This window comes from Pteropus medius, unplaced genomic scaffold, assembly GCF_902729225.1.
Source record: "Pteropus medius unplaced genomic scaffold, Ma_sr-lr_union100, whole genome shotgun sequence".
NCBI lineage: Eukaryota > Metazoa > Chordata > Mammalia > Chiroptera > Pteropodidae > Pteropus > Pteropus medius.
The window spans coordinates 2,997,089-3,013,214 of NW_024355523.1; the positions used below are offsets into that span (position 1 = coordinate 2,997,089).

General features: G+C 34.1%; 1 protein-coding gene, 1 long non-coding RNA gene and 1 pseudogene across 3 annotated transcripts in view; 1 reads left to right on the plus strand and 2 right to left on the minus strand.

Annotated features, from left to right (window-relative positions):
• LOC120599655 (uncharacterized) overlaps nt 1-16,126 on the plus strand; it is a 461,597-nt gene that overhangs the window by 397,098 nt on the left and 48,373 nt on the right. The window lies entirely within an intron of this gene.
• GUCY1A2 (guanylate cyclase 1 soluble subunit alpha 2) overlaps nt 1-16,126 on the minus strand; it is a 261,485-nt gene that overhangs the window by 35,777 nt on the left and 209,582 nt on the right. The gene's annotated exons all lie outside the window — the stretch shown is intronic.
• LOC120599707 (uncharacterized) lies at nt 272-383 on the minus strand (annotated as a pseudogene).

The following is a 16,126-nucleotide window of genomic DNA, read 5'->3' on the forward strand; positions in this document are numbered from 1 at the left end:
ACTCTGTCTGTAACCTTTAGCCATCTTGGTCTCTGTAGACTCTCAGCTCCATCTCTTTAACTCAGGGAATTTGTTGGGTGCCTCCTGGTTTGCCCCTCTCTGCACCACAGCCTGGATATCTCCCCAGGCAATACACCAAGGAAATCACATGTCTCGCTTATTTGTTCCTTTTATTTTCTTCTTTTTTTTTAGGCGAGGCAACTCTCACAGATTGCAAGGACCTTGTCAGCTTACAATACCTTATCTATTATTTATTTATTTTTATTTTTTATGCCTACAGCACCTGTTCTTCCTAGGTGGTCTCCCATCCAAGTACTAACCAGGCCCAACCCTGCTGAGCTTCAGACGGGATCGGGCTTGTTCAGGGTGGTATGGCCATAGACTATTTGTTTCTTATCTCTCAGGAATCATTGTCTTCCATTGCCTAGTGTCCAATGTCATGAACATCATTTTTGTTTGTTTGTTTGTATATTTTGTCCAGACTTTTAATCATTTAAGGTGGAAGTGTTAGAGTAGGCAGATAGACAAATGTGCGCAAGAAGGTGAGAAAGCCACAGGGGCACAGATGTGGTTGCCATGGGCCTTGGTGAACCTTAGAGAAGCTCAAAACCCACAACATCCTGACCCAGAGACACAGGTGGTCTTTCCCACTAGGCACATGCGCAAATCAGGCCCTGTTCACCTTTGGCCTAATTCTTCCTTCATTATACAGCTATTATAATAAATTAGCATTGAGATTAATGCTGTACCCATCATGTCATGATGCCATGACAGTTCGGTGAAAACCAAATATTGCAAGAAAAGAAGTGTCTCCTGATTCCAAGAAAAACCACCTTCTTTCTACAAAAAGACCACCCAAAATTACGAATATTCCACCCCCTAGTTAAACCAGTAGATAAAGTCCAAACTCTGTGAAAATACAACGGTGCAGCTCACTCTTGAGCTTTCCTACTTTCTCATCTGAGAATGTACTTTTGCTTTTAAGAGTGAACATTTGCTTCCAATAAGCCTGAGCTGTTGCTTCATCGCCTTCACTGTTTGTCTGTGAATTCTTTCTTGTGACCTTGATAAGATTTTGGTTACCTATCTGGTGATGGAAGTATAAATCCAATCCCTATTAGTCCATATTGACTAGAAGCAGAAATGAGATACAATTTTTTAAAGAAAATAAACTCTCTAAAAAAAAATTTAGGCCTATTTCTGATAAGAAATTGTCTATTTAGATTTAAAGGTGAAGAAACAGCTGAATCATAATATTCATTTTAAACAAGATAAGTGTAAAATATTTTTCTCTACAATGTTATAATATTATATGTCTTCGGGTTTCTGCTTGCTTTCAAAAGGTTTATTTATATTATATTCCATAGTGTAATACAAGCTTGCCTAAAAAACACCCAAACCTTAGATACTAAGATAGTCAGTCTAGGCCTGTGATCACTACAGTAATTTTTATTCTGCTTTTTGTTTGAGAAAAAGACTCCATACCCTCATCAACTAATAGAAGAAGACCTATATATTTCTACTTCTGTCTCCTTTTAAAAGACCTGAAGCAATTTTTTTGTTGTTGTTGCTTTGTTTTCAAACCAAATGGTCAGAATGAGAATGATTATAGCCTGAAAAGTGCTAAGGATAAAACCTCTGATATCCTTGAAGGGGTGGATGGAGAAATGGTCATTTAAAAAGACCCTTATCTCTTAGAAGGTCACCTTAAACATGCACAATGATATCAACAACTGCAAATATAGCACAGATTCATTATCACTGTCACTACCCTAAAATGGAACAGGACTCAGAGAATTATTTAATCTCAGAAGTAAGGAGAGACATCATTGAGAACTTACAAGCAGAATCACCAGACTCTGCTTTCTTTTGCATTTCTTTTGACAACTTATCAAATATCCCAGGAATTTTCGCCTATATAAGGAAGTCACTGATTGCCTCATTCAGAATATGCCAAGAGCATCTAGCTGTTAGACAAAATGGAAAGATGTATTTAACAATCAATGAGGGATTTAGATTCATTTCAGCAAGATTTAACTTTATTTAAATGAGTTAACCAAACAGTAAAATTTGCATCCTTCTTTTTAGTATGCCCTCGCTAAACAGGATTGTTTTGCACTAAACCAGTGGTTGTCAATTGGGGCCACTTGTGCTCCTCAGTGGACATATGCCCCTCAAGACAAAATGTCTTGAGACATTTTTTATTTTCAAAAAATAAAAATTGGGGGTAGGAAGCTGCTACTGGCACCTGTTCAGTAGATCTGGAGATTCCCAGTACAGCTTCCCCACAGCAAGTGATTTTCCAGTCTAAAATATCAAAAGTGCCAAGGATGAGAAACCCATGCACTAAGCAGACCCCTGGCAACCTATAAATACTTAGTAGACAAACACACACAAAAATGAAATAAATGCTTCAACTGGATCAAAGCTTTGATGAATTACACTACCCTTCACTTTTTAGAAAACGTTCATGAAAAAAGTTTGTCCTAGAGATTTATGGAAAAACACAATAACTTTAGCATCTATCCTGAGGTTAGATTATCTATTAATCTCCTATATCTACGTGAAATGTATGAAATAATGCAAAACTCTGGAACAAATTAAAATCCCTGATTATCAAAGGATTCAGTTATTCTCATAATACTCTACTGATTATTTCTTAGTTGAGGCATATAAACTGCATTTTTAGAAAACATTCCTCCTACAACTTTTAAAAATAGAATGCTTATATAGTTTGACCTCAGCTAGCCAAAACTTCCTTGGTTTTGTAAAGAAGGAACATTAGGGTTGAGAGGGCAGCATAGATCCATTAGTTCAGCTCCCTCATCTTACAAATAAACTAAAGTCCAGAGGAGCTCAGTGAAAAGAGAAATTAATGTTAGGGTCAGCTCTAGACCGGAGGTCATCTGGCTCTGGGTTCAGTGCACTATAAAAAATGCACAAAAGGAAATAACGCCTCAGGCTGTTTCTACAGGGCACATCAGACTAAATCAGACAATAAAATAAAATCAGATTTAATCTGGTTTGCCTACTCTCTATACATAGAAGATTTAGCACTTTCCAAATGAAACTCAGAAAAAGTAAGTTATACATTCATTAAATCTAACATCTTTCTATCCTTCTTCCACCTTCTTCATCATGCTTCTCCACACTAAATCTTTCCTGACTGATCTTCTACTCTTCACACCCCAAAAATGCCTAGCATGGATTGCCTCAACCCAATATACGACCTGAACTCTGTACTAAGTACTCAGAGTATAAAGGGGGAACAAAAGAGGTATATTCCTTGCCTTCCTGGAGTTTTCATTTGGTGTAAAAGATAGAATACCTGATTGAAATCAATAAATGCTAAAAAGTTAAAGTGTAAAAGAGGGCGGGCCGGTGGGGGAGAGGGGCTGACCATTCTGGGAGTCTCCCTTGAGGAAATACTCTTTGAGCTTAGTTCTGAAAGAGAAATGGCTTTGGCTAGGTTGGGGCGGGGAGCGGCAGTGGGAGAACTATAATTGGATGGGTGAAGGGAGAGCATCCAGGTAGGGTGGAAATAATATGCAAAGAGGCTAAAGCCTAAAGAACTCTGGTACATTTGAGTTACTGAAGGAAGGCAAGTCAAGGTGGCTGTTGCTTTAAAGACAAAAGAAGAGAAAGGCAGGCAATGAGGCTGAGAGATCATATAGAATGAGGTTTCTCAGTCTTAGCACAACTGATGTTTTGGTCAGATCATTCCTGTTGAGGAGGAACTGTATTGTGCATTGAAGGCTGTTTACTGTCCCTGGCCTTTATTCATTGAATGTCAGTTGTAGATTAAAAGCAGAGGTTATGTTTTGGTAGTGTGGTTCCATACTCTAAAAGGTACAGACTTTATATGCAATCCTAGCTCCACTCTCTACTTAATGATAGTATTCTCGAGTCAGTACCACTATGTTTCAGGCAATTCATTTGCATCTATTCTCAGCCCTGAAAGTTTTGTGAGACCGACTCCACCTCTGGCCAGGAGTAGGTCCAATATGGCAAGGGTATGTCAGTTCTCCATTATCAGCAATAATTTAAGAATGAAAAGTGATCCAATGCAAGCCAATGAGAGAGCAGATCTCAGAAATTATGTGAGAGCCACAAGACACCCTCTTTTCCCCAAGACAGTGTGGTGTATGTTTGTGAACAGTGTATATAGTGAGTCCTCAACATCGCTGATAGGTTTTAGAACTGCCGCAAAACAATATATAATAACCCAGTTTTACCATAAGCTAACTGATATAAACAAGAGTTAAGTTCCTACGAATAAAATAATGTTATTCAAGAACCTGCTGTTCAGTGTTCCAGTGAACAACTGGTGCCATTTTGGCACTGTGACTAGGGCCTGGAGCTGCAGGGAGTCTTGTTGAGCCTGAGGAAGCCAACTCTGGTTAGGCAAACCAAAGAGAACAAAAGAGAAGCCAAGTTCATGATAGCATCAATTTTGTAGCTACCTCCAGCCTCATGTGAAGCTATTCCTACCTCTGGGCTTTACAGTTATTTCAGTCAATGCATTCCTTTATTTGTTTATTCTGTCACTCTTAAGTCTTTCTTTTCACTAGCTATGTGAATTTAGTCAGGTTAACTAACCTCTCTGAAGTTATTTATAAAATAATAATTATAATACCCTCTTGTTGCTGTTAGCGGAATCAAATGAGATAAACTATAGGCCTGTACTAGGCACTCAAAAAAATCAGTTCCCTTCCCACACCTCCTGGTCACCACTGCATTGCTTATAGTGTCAAAAACGATGCCACATACCCATTTACAATTCAGTAAGTAGGTTCACTAATTCTGGAATGTCCAAGTCAAACTGAAAACATGATTAACATTGTAGCAAGTTAATAAATACCAACTTGTGTTGAAATGGTCATGTTTCAGCAAGACAAAATGTCCAAATTAAAAGAGAAAGTCTATTGTAGAAATAGCCAGTTAGCTGTTTATTCATGTTTGCATTTAAGTATTGTTCTTAGATTTATGTGATTAATATTTTAAGCTTTTGAAAAAAATTTTAACCGTTTTAATAGTAAGGAGATTAAAATAAAATTATACACGTTGTTAGGCAAGAGGAAGAAAAATAAGTACTTCGTCCTTTACCAGTATTAGTAACACGTATTACAAAGTTTTCTCATAAAATATTCTTCTATATAAAATTTTTCACATTTTTTGTCTTGTACTTTTATTAATAAGCAACATTTCCCTCACAAGAAACAATCACTTACTGTTTTAAATTATAATTTCAAAAGCTTAAGATTCTTAGTAAGAATACACTCAACTCACGTAATCTATGTAGCTTTTACAATTTCTCCTTGTTTCCCCAAGGTGCAAGTAAACAAAGAAAATATCTCCGTGGATATATTGCATTTTTCCTTTTATCAGAGGACTCAGCCTCCAGTCTGATGGTGTCAAAATGTCACATTCTCAAGTAATATGCTTGGACAAATAGCACTTTGGGAAAAATGTCTTACTATGTTTATTTTGAACAATCTAGAAGTATCATTCTAGATAAATTTCACTTTATATAAAATATTTGACAAAAAAATGGTTCTCATCACTGGTATGGTAACATAATTTCAAACACGATATGAAATATAGGGACTTTTATAAAATAAAACTTGGTGAAATTTTAAATAATTGGTACTCTAGAGTTAGGGAGAAAAATGAGTTTGTAATCTTATTTTCATTTTTTGATGGGGAAGAATAGAACCCTGAAAAAGAGATTAGGAGGGCATGCCTGGAATCCTATGGTGGACGGCACACTGTCAGAAATTACTAAGGGGTACAGCAGTTTGGCTCAACGTCACCACTGCCTTCTAACAGGGCACTGATTAATGTGTATGAAATAATTTAAATACACTTGATATCTAATAAAAGATTTAAATTTGACCCAGGTTGTAGGAGTGTTATTATTAAAGCCTATAAGCTGAATCTAAAACTTTTTGTACAGAAAAAAATGCTTTAAGAATTGTTTTTCAAAGTAATAAACTGATTTAAAGCAATTAATGTATGTAAGTTAAATATGCATATATTTAGAAATAACCAGTACATAATTTAGCAGTTGAAAAACACACCACTTTGTGCCAGAAATATGGACAGTTTGTATATCATTTAACAATGTAGTATAATTTAAATATATATGAAACTGCTTATTATAATAAAGAGTAACAGTGTAATTAAAAGATGATAAAGATACTTAAAGAATTTAAGAAAGTGATTGACTTTTTTTTTTTAAATCAGTATTTATTTTCATTCTAGTATGTAGAAAAGAATTAGAAGCCCTTTTCTAACATCCAATCTTTGGCTCTCTAGCCAATGATACTGAGGAAATACTTCCTTACAGCATTAGTATCACAGATCATTCTGTGATATTTTACTTAGTCAACTTAATACATCTTTATTGTTTAAATGCACAGATTGAAATCAACTTCTTACTAATATAAAGCATTCCTTGTTAATGGCTTCATGTTTAACGAAGTCTGTTAACTGCTAAAATTTCAAAGCTTTAGAGGTTCTTATTTAGAGACTACTACTAGAAAATACTCCTATTGACTTACTAATTCTTCCTGTTGACTAACAGAAATTGTTTTCTGTCAAAATGCAGATCTTAAAACAATAAATAATCTGGGAAAAAAATTTCTATTACAAAAGAAATTTTACAATATTGTATATTCAGAAAATGATTTAAAATGTCTTATATATGTAGAAATGCAATCCTTTGAAAAGAGATGAAGGGATATATGAAAAATTCTAATACTATGAAGTATGTATTTACTAATTTATGAATTAATACATATAAACTATCAGAAATTTATTATTTATTTGTTTGTATGTTTATCTGAATCTTATTCTCAAGACCAAGGACCAAAGTCAACCAACAGAATAACTTTCCTTTCAACAAAAATATCCCTAAGTTTGAGAGTTTTTGATAATAATGGGGAAAATGCACAATTTCAAAGAATGGAAAACAAGGACCGCCTTTCATTCCTCAAAGGAAAAGTAAATTAAAAATGTGGAGACTTGTTTGTCTTTTACTCATCCCTTCCCTTCCCTTCCCTTCCCCTCCCTTCCCTTCCCTTTTTTTCCTTTCTTCCAAAGGTTATTACATAACAATTCAATCCCAAACACTCACTAGGCATTGCAGATGATACAAAGGAGTGAAAGACTTTATTATTTTCCTTCAAGGAACTTGAAAGCTTACAAAGTTAAGTAAAGAAAGACATTTTTTTTCCTTAAGAAAATATATATGCTCAGCAAATATCAATTCCAAAATTTTAGATACTGAAATTATTATTTTGCAATTTTACAAAAATTAAAAATAAAACTTGCAAATATATGATTTTCCACTTGCAGATCACTTAATGAAAATAAAAACTTCCTCTATGAGAAAATGGCATATATTATAATGATGTCTATCCTTACTGTTGAGAATTGAATTTCTTCAGGGAAAATTTAGTTCATATAATGTGTAAAAATTTCTATACCTCAGACAGAAAAAAATGTATTTGATAGATGTGTAAGCAAAAGAGAAATTTAAAAACTAAGTTTGATTATTAAACACCAATAATTATTATCCTCTTTTGTAAGCCATACCTTTTTGTTTGTTTGTTTATATTATTAGAATAAACAGCATAGGCAAGTTTACCTGCAAGAATAAAAGTATAGTAACAACATTAAACTCCTCAGTTACAATGTAAAACTCTTGGCTACACATTAGAATCAATTTGGGGAGTTTTAAAATTGCTATTTTGGATCTCACTTCCAGAGATTTTGATTTAACAAGTATGGAATGAGGCTTGGGCACTGGGACTTTTAACCTTCTCTAGGATTTCTAATGCACATCTAAAGTCTGAGAACCAAGTGTAGAAGGTCATTTAAGTTTCACATATGTATTTATGAATTATCAATACTGCAGGAGCTAAGTAGTTTATGTAGCTCTATTCTTTCCCAGCAGATGGTTTTAGCCAGCCAGCATTGTACAAATGCCTTCACATTCACAAACACATATACTACCTTTCAATTTTAAGAAGGAAACGCAATATTCCATCTTACTCCCAGGTGACAATATTTCTGCATATCTCTCAAAGACTTTTAAAGCAATAAAAATATATGTTTAATTAAAATATTAGCAAACAGGGTAAAACTGTGAATATGCCTCATACTTAATGCATTTCAGACTTAATGCATTGGAAATAGGTTTCCTTGAGACTTCAGCACATCTGCTTTGGCATGGGTAGCAACTCAAGTTTATCTACAGCATTTTATATGGTCTCACATGCTTGGGGCAATGAGACTACAAAGAGAAACTTCATCTTGAAGTGTTGGTCATTAGAGGAGCCCTAGCAACATCATGACAGCTTACGGATGCTGAAAGTAGTGTTGCCACAGGCTTTGGATTCTAACCCATCACTTATTTGTTGTATTATCCTAGGCAAATTGCTTCTCTAAAACTCATCATCTACATATACTGTGGCGATAATAATAATGTGTACCCACTTAAGTTGGTATATAATAAGCATTCCCTCATATCCAATATAAAATATTCTGATTATTAACGATTATTGGGAAAACAGTGGTCAATTTTATTTATTTTCCCATAATATAATGGCTAGGAAATTTTCTGGTTCACTTTACTCCACAGACATAGAAACTGAAAACAAAGGGTAAATGGCTGGCTAAAAAACACAACCAGTGGGAACTATTAGAGTCCAAAAGAAAACATCACTCTTATGATTTTTACTAAATTAGTCCTTCTATCAAAATATCTTGGTCATTCTCTTTCTTAATCCCTTTAAAAATTTTAGAGATGAAAAGTAAATAATGATAATTTATGTTTATACAAACCTCCATAAATTCTGCTTAAATAGTTATATAGCATTACCAAAGGAACAGAGGAAAGTGTTTTCTGGAAAAAATTTTTTAAGATTTTGAAAAATAACAAAAAAGCTACAATAATAAAATTCAAATGTAAATCGAACCGCTATATAAAGCATTAGGAGACATGATTACCAAATGTAAAGTGGTATCCTTGATGGAGACATTAGGACATTAGGGAAAAATTGAGAAAATTTGAACAAAATCCAGACTTTAGTCAATAATAATGCATCTACATTTGTTCATTAATTATAACAACAGCACCATACTATTGTTTAGGGAAAACTGGATGTGGGGTATTTGGGGACTCTTGATACTGTCTTTGCAATTATCTTGAATATCTGAAACTGTTATAAAATTAAGTTTATCTAAAAATGTAAATTACATGCTTTGCAACCAATAAAAAGACAAATTTACAAATGTTTCTTATCTTTAAAATGTTTCTTAGTTTTAAATTCAGATGGTAATAACTAACTCAACGGATTGTGATGTGGAATAAAATAACTGAATATGATAATGTAATGATAGTTTACAAATCTTAGAAAGAAATGGACTTAGAAAGAAATGAACCAATTAGCCAACCAATCAACCAACCAAATGGTAACAGCCCTAAATCCTTTGATACATACCCTAATTCTGTTGTATACTACTGTTGTTACCAACATTTACTCCATTTGGGCGTTAGGTGGCGCTCATGCTCGTTTTACTGAGCAAGTTGGCTCCTTACTATGGGCAATAGATATATGGACTGCAGATGTGTTTGGAAGATCTGGCCCAATATTAATTTTAGGGGTAAATTTCAAAGCAAAGTTAATTCCCATAATAAGATTTAACAAAACCTTGGGTTGGATGACAAAATTCTAACAATGAACAGAACTGAAAATTAAAAAATCATTAAACAGTTTTCATAAATCCTAAGGAGCTCAAAGGTAGACTTCAAGGCATCCTCAAAATCCTGAATTTGTGTGTGTATGTTGCATCCACGGTGTTTATCAGCTTTTCAAATAAGTCTATACATTCCCCAATATTCGAGAACTATTATTTTAATATCCCTTTCAGTTTCAAATCATTTCTGTGTCTTCAATATCTGCCACTGAATTTTACATTTAGTATAGTCTTAAAAATTTTATGGAATGAATGAATAAGTGAATTGAGTAGAAGAATGAAAGGACCTTCTATGTTGGGTACATGTGTCATTCCTTCCCTTCCTCTAAATACTTGCAGCATTCAAGTATTTGGATACTCATTCATCTTTGTATCCTTCACTGATATTTGCAAACTCAGAATGAAAAGCACCTGTAAACAAGAAACCTTGAATCGATATTTTATACCTAATCCTACTTCTGCCTGTCACATTAGTGTCATAACTGATAAAGAAACAACATCTTAGACCTCAAAAATTGTTATCTTTAGGTCTTCCCAAATTTGGCTACAAATTAGATGAAACTAGTTAATGACAACAAAAGAAAATAAAAAGCTTAGTCACTTTTTATTTTGAGGCTAAATAACCACTCAAAGCTCAAGTTCTTTTAGTGCTGCTCCACTCCAGCTGTGACATTTTTATTTTGATGGTGTCCTCTAGTATAAAATAAAAGAATAATAGATTCTCATGAATCGATGAGTTCATGGACTAAAATAAGTAATCTGATTTCATGAAGCCTCTGCTTTTAACTTGGGTTTTGAGAAAAAGCTTGAAGTTCAAAATTGAAAGCTCTGTACTATTTATTTGTAGTTAGCCTGCCATTGAGCCTATCCAAGCAAAAAAAAAGGAAAAGAAAAAGAAGTCAGAACTTTCTTCAAAAAGGAAACCAGACAAATGAAGAAACTACACAAGTAATCATCAAAGGCCAATTCTGCGTGTGTGGTGCGCACAATGTCAATTTTAAGGACTCTCTTAGCCCCTAAAACCCCTAAAACAATTAGTGTATACTGATTTATTTTGTTTTGACCCCATTCCCCTGACACATGAACTTCAGAATTAGAAATGTGTAGTTTTACCCAAACCAATCTATATAAAAATGAATTTCTGATTTATACTTTGTGTTTATTAATGTATGCCTTTATAAAACTATTAAAATATATACCATTATTTTGATATATTTTATTATGGTAGCAAGTCCCTGCAAATCTTTAAACACACCAATCTGCTTTACTCCCCTGGGCCTTTTTGTTGCTGTTTACCTGCTTAGACTGCCTTCTACCACTTGTCTGTGGTAATACTCATCATTTTCATAGACCCAGCTTAACCATCATCTATGCTCCATGCCTGTGCATATGTTGTTCTCTCTGCTTTCCTCAATTCTTGATCTGTATGGATGGCTTCTCACCTTTCAGACCATAGTTTAGAACTCACCTCCTCCAGGAAGTCTTTCATCGGGGAGTTAGGTATCCGTGATATGAACTGTATTCACTGTATTTCCCTAATAATTACTGTACTTTTTAAAAATTCTTTTGTCACTATCTATCTCCCCTGCTTGGTACTAAACTCTGGAAAAACACAAAAAGCATCTACATTTCTGTTATAGCCCCAGCACCTTCCTGCATGTAATGGTAACTCAGTGAATATTGAAGCGCAATATGAATTTAAAGCACTTCTTTAAAAACCTCAAAATATAAACTAATATGGCTTTTGAATTAGATTTTGTAAATGTATTTTGTTTTCAACTGTTTCTCTTCATAAAAGGGATATTCTAAAAAGTAATTTTAAGTAAAAAAAAATCTTTCCAGAAACTTGCCTAAGATATGCCTCCATTCCTTTTCACTCTTTTTTTAACAAAACAAAACAAAACAAAAGAACAAACAAAACAAGCTAAGTCAAGTCCAGTGAGTGTATCCTAAAAACGGTACCTGCCCTGTGGAACTAACCAAGGACTTCCTGTGAGAGCTAGACACCTGTAGCCAGGGACACAGCGAAATGTGGCCAATACATCTACCTTCTTATTGAAACATATAACTGTGATATCTATTTGAATTCAGTAAGGAGCAGGACATATATATCCTACAGTTATAAAAATTATACCAAATACTTCCATTTTAAACATATTTTGTAAGTTATGTCAATTAGGTAATGGTATTATCAAAACAAAAATCAATCTATGATAGATTTTTTTTGTATAAAGTAATGCATTTCAATTTGTAATTATTTTCTGTCACAATATTAGTAAAGAGTATGTTCTCATTGAAAAGAGTTAGAAATTTCAGAGTACTTCAAACCAAATACTGGAAATGGTAAGATATCAAGTTATTTTATAGTCTTAAAAGGTAGTTGGTGACAGATATCTGCATGTTTGATTAAGTGCCTGAATCTTCTGTGACAATCACAATGGCAGCACTAGACCCTATGTCTTATACCATATAATTTCTGTCTGCCTTTTATATAGCTATGCATGGACTGTGGAGTACTTTCAAGGGGAAAGAAAATCTTGCCCAGTATAATTCTCATTTTTTTCAATAGACATTCAAGGGCAGACCATAGATTTCAAGCATTATAAGGACTTCAGATATGATTCTGAAAGCCATCAAGAGTATGACTCAGTCATGTCTATCTTGTTTATTGTGATAACCCTGCACCTTTTCACAGTGCCTGGCATATAAATAGGTGATTGATAAGTACATATGCAAACAAGCAAAACTTAAGTAGTAAAGTGGCAGATTATATTTCTGATTTAGAATATTAATAGGGACTACAGGATGGAGAATGACTTTAGATTTATGGCTGAGCAAGAAACACTGTAGACTAAAAAAGTTTTTAGTTAAATTTGAGAGGTAATGATGATGGAAAGCAGGAAACTTATTGGAGAGATAAGTAGGTGGCAAATTGACAGGACTCGGTAACTGGATGTAAAGAAGAGAGTTATAAAGAAGGATGACTAAAATTCTGGATTAATGTGTTAGTGTCATGGATTAAAATAAGAGCTAAAGAAGGAAACATAAGTTCCTTTGAGTGAAGATGGTGGGAGAACATGAGTTAATTTGAATTGCAAGATATCAGCTTTGAAGTAGTTCTAGAAACCATGGCTGTAGCAGACTAATCAGAATGGGTATCATGGGAGAAAAAAAGAGCTGAATGAATAGTTTTAGAAATTTAAAAGATTCATAATCAGCATAAAACCAAGGACCTGAAGCCAAGTTAAAAGTCTGAAATACTAGAGCAGAGCGGTAGTGGTTGTAGGTCAGAGCAAAATGGAAGGACCAAATCAGCAAGTGGGAGATACATGTGAAGTCAAGTTTACGGCAATGGAAAAAAAAAAAGAGGCCTTGATAGCGAAGCAAACCTGTTAGGGCAAGAGTCAGTTCCTTAGAAGGGCCTGCCGAAGGTCTGGAGAAAGTAAAAAGCAGGTAAAAAGGCCATTCACATTATGGTGAGCAAAGAGTCAGGGGCCCATCCTGATTATGGGAGACCAAATTCAAGAGATGTCCTGAGAGACACAGCCATTTTGAGAGCTTCCCTGCTCAGAGGCCCCTGCACCAGGCTCATGGAGTCTGGCAAACAGTAAATGTTTATCAAAAGGAATTAAATCTATGAACATGACTTGAGTTGGATACAGTATTCCAGAGTTTAATATAATATTCTAAAAACTAAAAGGCTACCTTTTTTGTAAGCCCCTAGTTTAAGAATCCACCCCAATCTTAAATGAATCATGTTCTAATTTAGAAATCAGGTCAGAAATGAATAGCCAAGAAAACCATGGGTATACAATATACATCATTTTTAAATAATGAGTATACTTATCTGCCATCCATTCTTGCATTAAGTGAAGGAAATATAGTTTGCTATCACTCAGAATTGAAAAAAACTCAGAATTGAAAAACGTACTGAAAACAAGGAGGTTGAGGAATGTGCGAGGAATGAGGTATCGAGGAATGAGGAAGTTGGGAAACTTTCATTTAGCAAATGTCTTCCTGTGAACTCAAATGGATGTTTTTTAAATTATCAGAACTGTTCCCCCTTGAAGAATTTAACTTTATCTTGTACACACTTTCCCCACCCTCATCCTTTTGACTTCACATTTTCTTAGATATTTTTGAAAGACATACTTATGCAAAGTAATGGGCAGGGTGTTTCTTTGTCATATAATGAGCTTGTTTTATGAGCTATTTCAAGAGCAATTGTGAGCTCATATTACTGCATGAAAACAGAGCTTGCTAGGACTTCCTTAGCCTTCAAAAATTATAATTTGCCATCCCAGAACAATCAGGTGGGGGATAGGGACAGAACACATTTCATGGTCCATGAAAAAGCAATCAATTATATACTTAATAAAAAACTACATTTAAGTTTGTACTTATATTGTCGAAAGTGGATAATGATTGACTTCTCTTTGTCAAACTGTTATATTATAAATTATGCTTCTACTTTGATAGTTCCAAAAAGGTTATCTAACCAAATATTTTGTTTGTTAGTTTGTTTAAATCATGAATGTGAACTGCTTTGTATAAATTATTTAAAATACAAAAACTTTGTTAATCATGAAGGAAAAGGATAAATTTTGTTAGATTTGGGAGTAAGAAAAACAAGTTAAGTTCACCATGCTTTAACAGAGTCTATAAAAAAGAAAAGGAAAGATTGAATTATTTGGCATAGATTTATCCCTTCTAAATAGTTCACAGAAAGTGCAACTAGCAGTTACTAGAATATAATATTCAGACTAAAAATTATTGAGCTCTTATATTTTTATGTAATAACATTTATACTTAAAAGAGTCTTACTAAACCCCGTGATGATTCTTGGGGAATGTGTAGTGATATGTGTACACACACACACACACACACAAACACACACACTCTTAAAAAAATGAAAAGTTTTAATGTTTTGCTTTCTTCAAAAATATATTGTTATTAGCCATTTTATTATTATATCCCTCATTAAATTTTTAAACGATAAAATCTTATCAAGTATCTATTATAATTATGATTTGTTGCTTCGTATCAGTATTTCAGTGGACTGATGTTTTAATATTCAAATGTTTTTATGACATGGCATAAACATTAACCAGTGTTTATTCCACAGCGATAAGTGCTAGTGGATACTTCCTTTTTAACTACTCACCAATCTGTACACAATAGATACCCAATAAATAATGACTAACCATATGTAATGACTGTCCTAATATGCAACAGCTACTCTCAGAATAAACTATATCTCAACCTCAGCTCCTCATGGTCTCTGTGAAGTCTTTCATTGGGATAACACATTCTGTCTCTTGCAATAAGTTCTTCAAGAATCTCTTAAGTCCTACCGTGGTTCTGCACTAATGACAGCCATAAGAATATATTTTGAGTCCAGAAAATATGTGTATTATCTAAAGAAACTTTAATTTATATCCTTTTTATTAGGCTTTGGTTTTCAGGCATATATATTTTCAATTATTTTTATAGTCATCAATATCTGTTAGAGAAACACATGGTGAGTTTACATCTTTCACTTTACTGTTATGATTAAAAAATAAAAGTATTTTCTTTTTGGCCAAACATTCAGGCACAGGCTTGGTAAAGTGGAAGTCAGAAGTGAAAGCCACTGAAATCTGGGAGCACCTAAGATATGATCAATACTGAGGCGCAGCAGGTTATAGTGGGGAAAAGCTGTGCGCTAAAATGACCTAGATTTGATTTCTGGCTCTGCCACATATTACTGTTTGGCTGAAGCATGCCACTTCATTTATCTGAGCCTATTTTATTTGTAAAATGAGGAAATCAAGGCATACTTTATAGGGTTGCTGTGAGGACTAAAATAATTAACATTGCACATAATGCTTGGCATGAAGTAGACGATGTTTAAATGAATGAATGAAGATTATAGTCAGGGAAGTAAGGTACTAACCAAAATGCTTGTCTATATTCTGTCTTCTTTCTCACTGTAAGTGAAACTCCTTTCCGTATGCAGCTCCATTCAGCTTCAACTCTGATCCAAAAACTGCTGAATGGAGGTGGGAAAGGAGAGGGGTTCATGCCTCTGGAGATTGAAAAGTCACACTGATACACCGAGTGAATCAAAGAACATGGGTTAAGAATCAATATTGTGACATTTTTATTTGCATATATAAATAACCATGACTGTGTGGTGTATAGCTAATATCACTGAAGTTGACAATGATGAAACAATAAGGAAATTATCCAGGAGGGAAAGGTTTGTTGTTTGAAGAGATGAGAAAGTTTTCCAAGGGAACTTAGAGAAATAAAAAAGCATCATAGAAACAAGAATGTTAAGGGTACCCATGAAGAAACAAAAGGGCACTTTGGTTAGAAC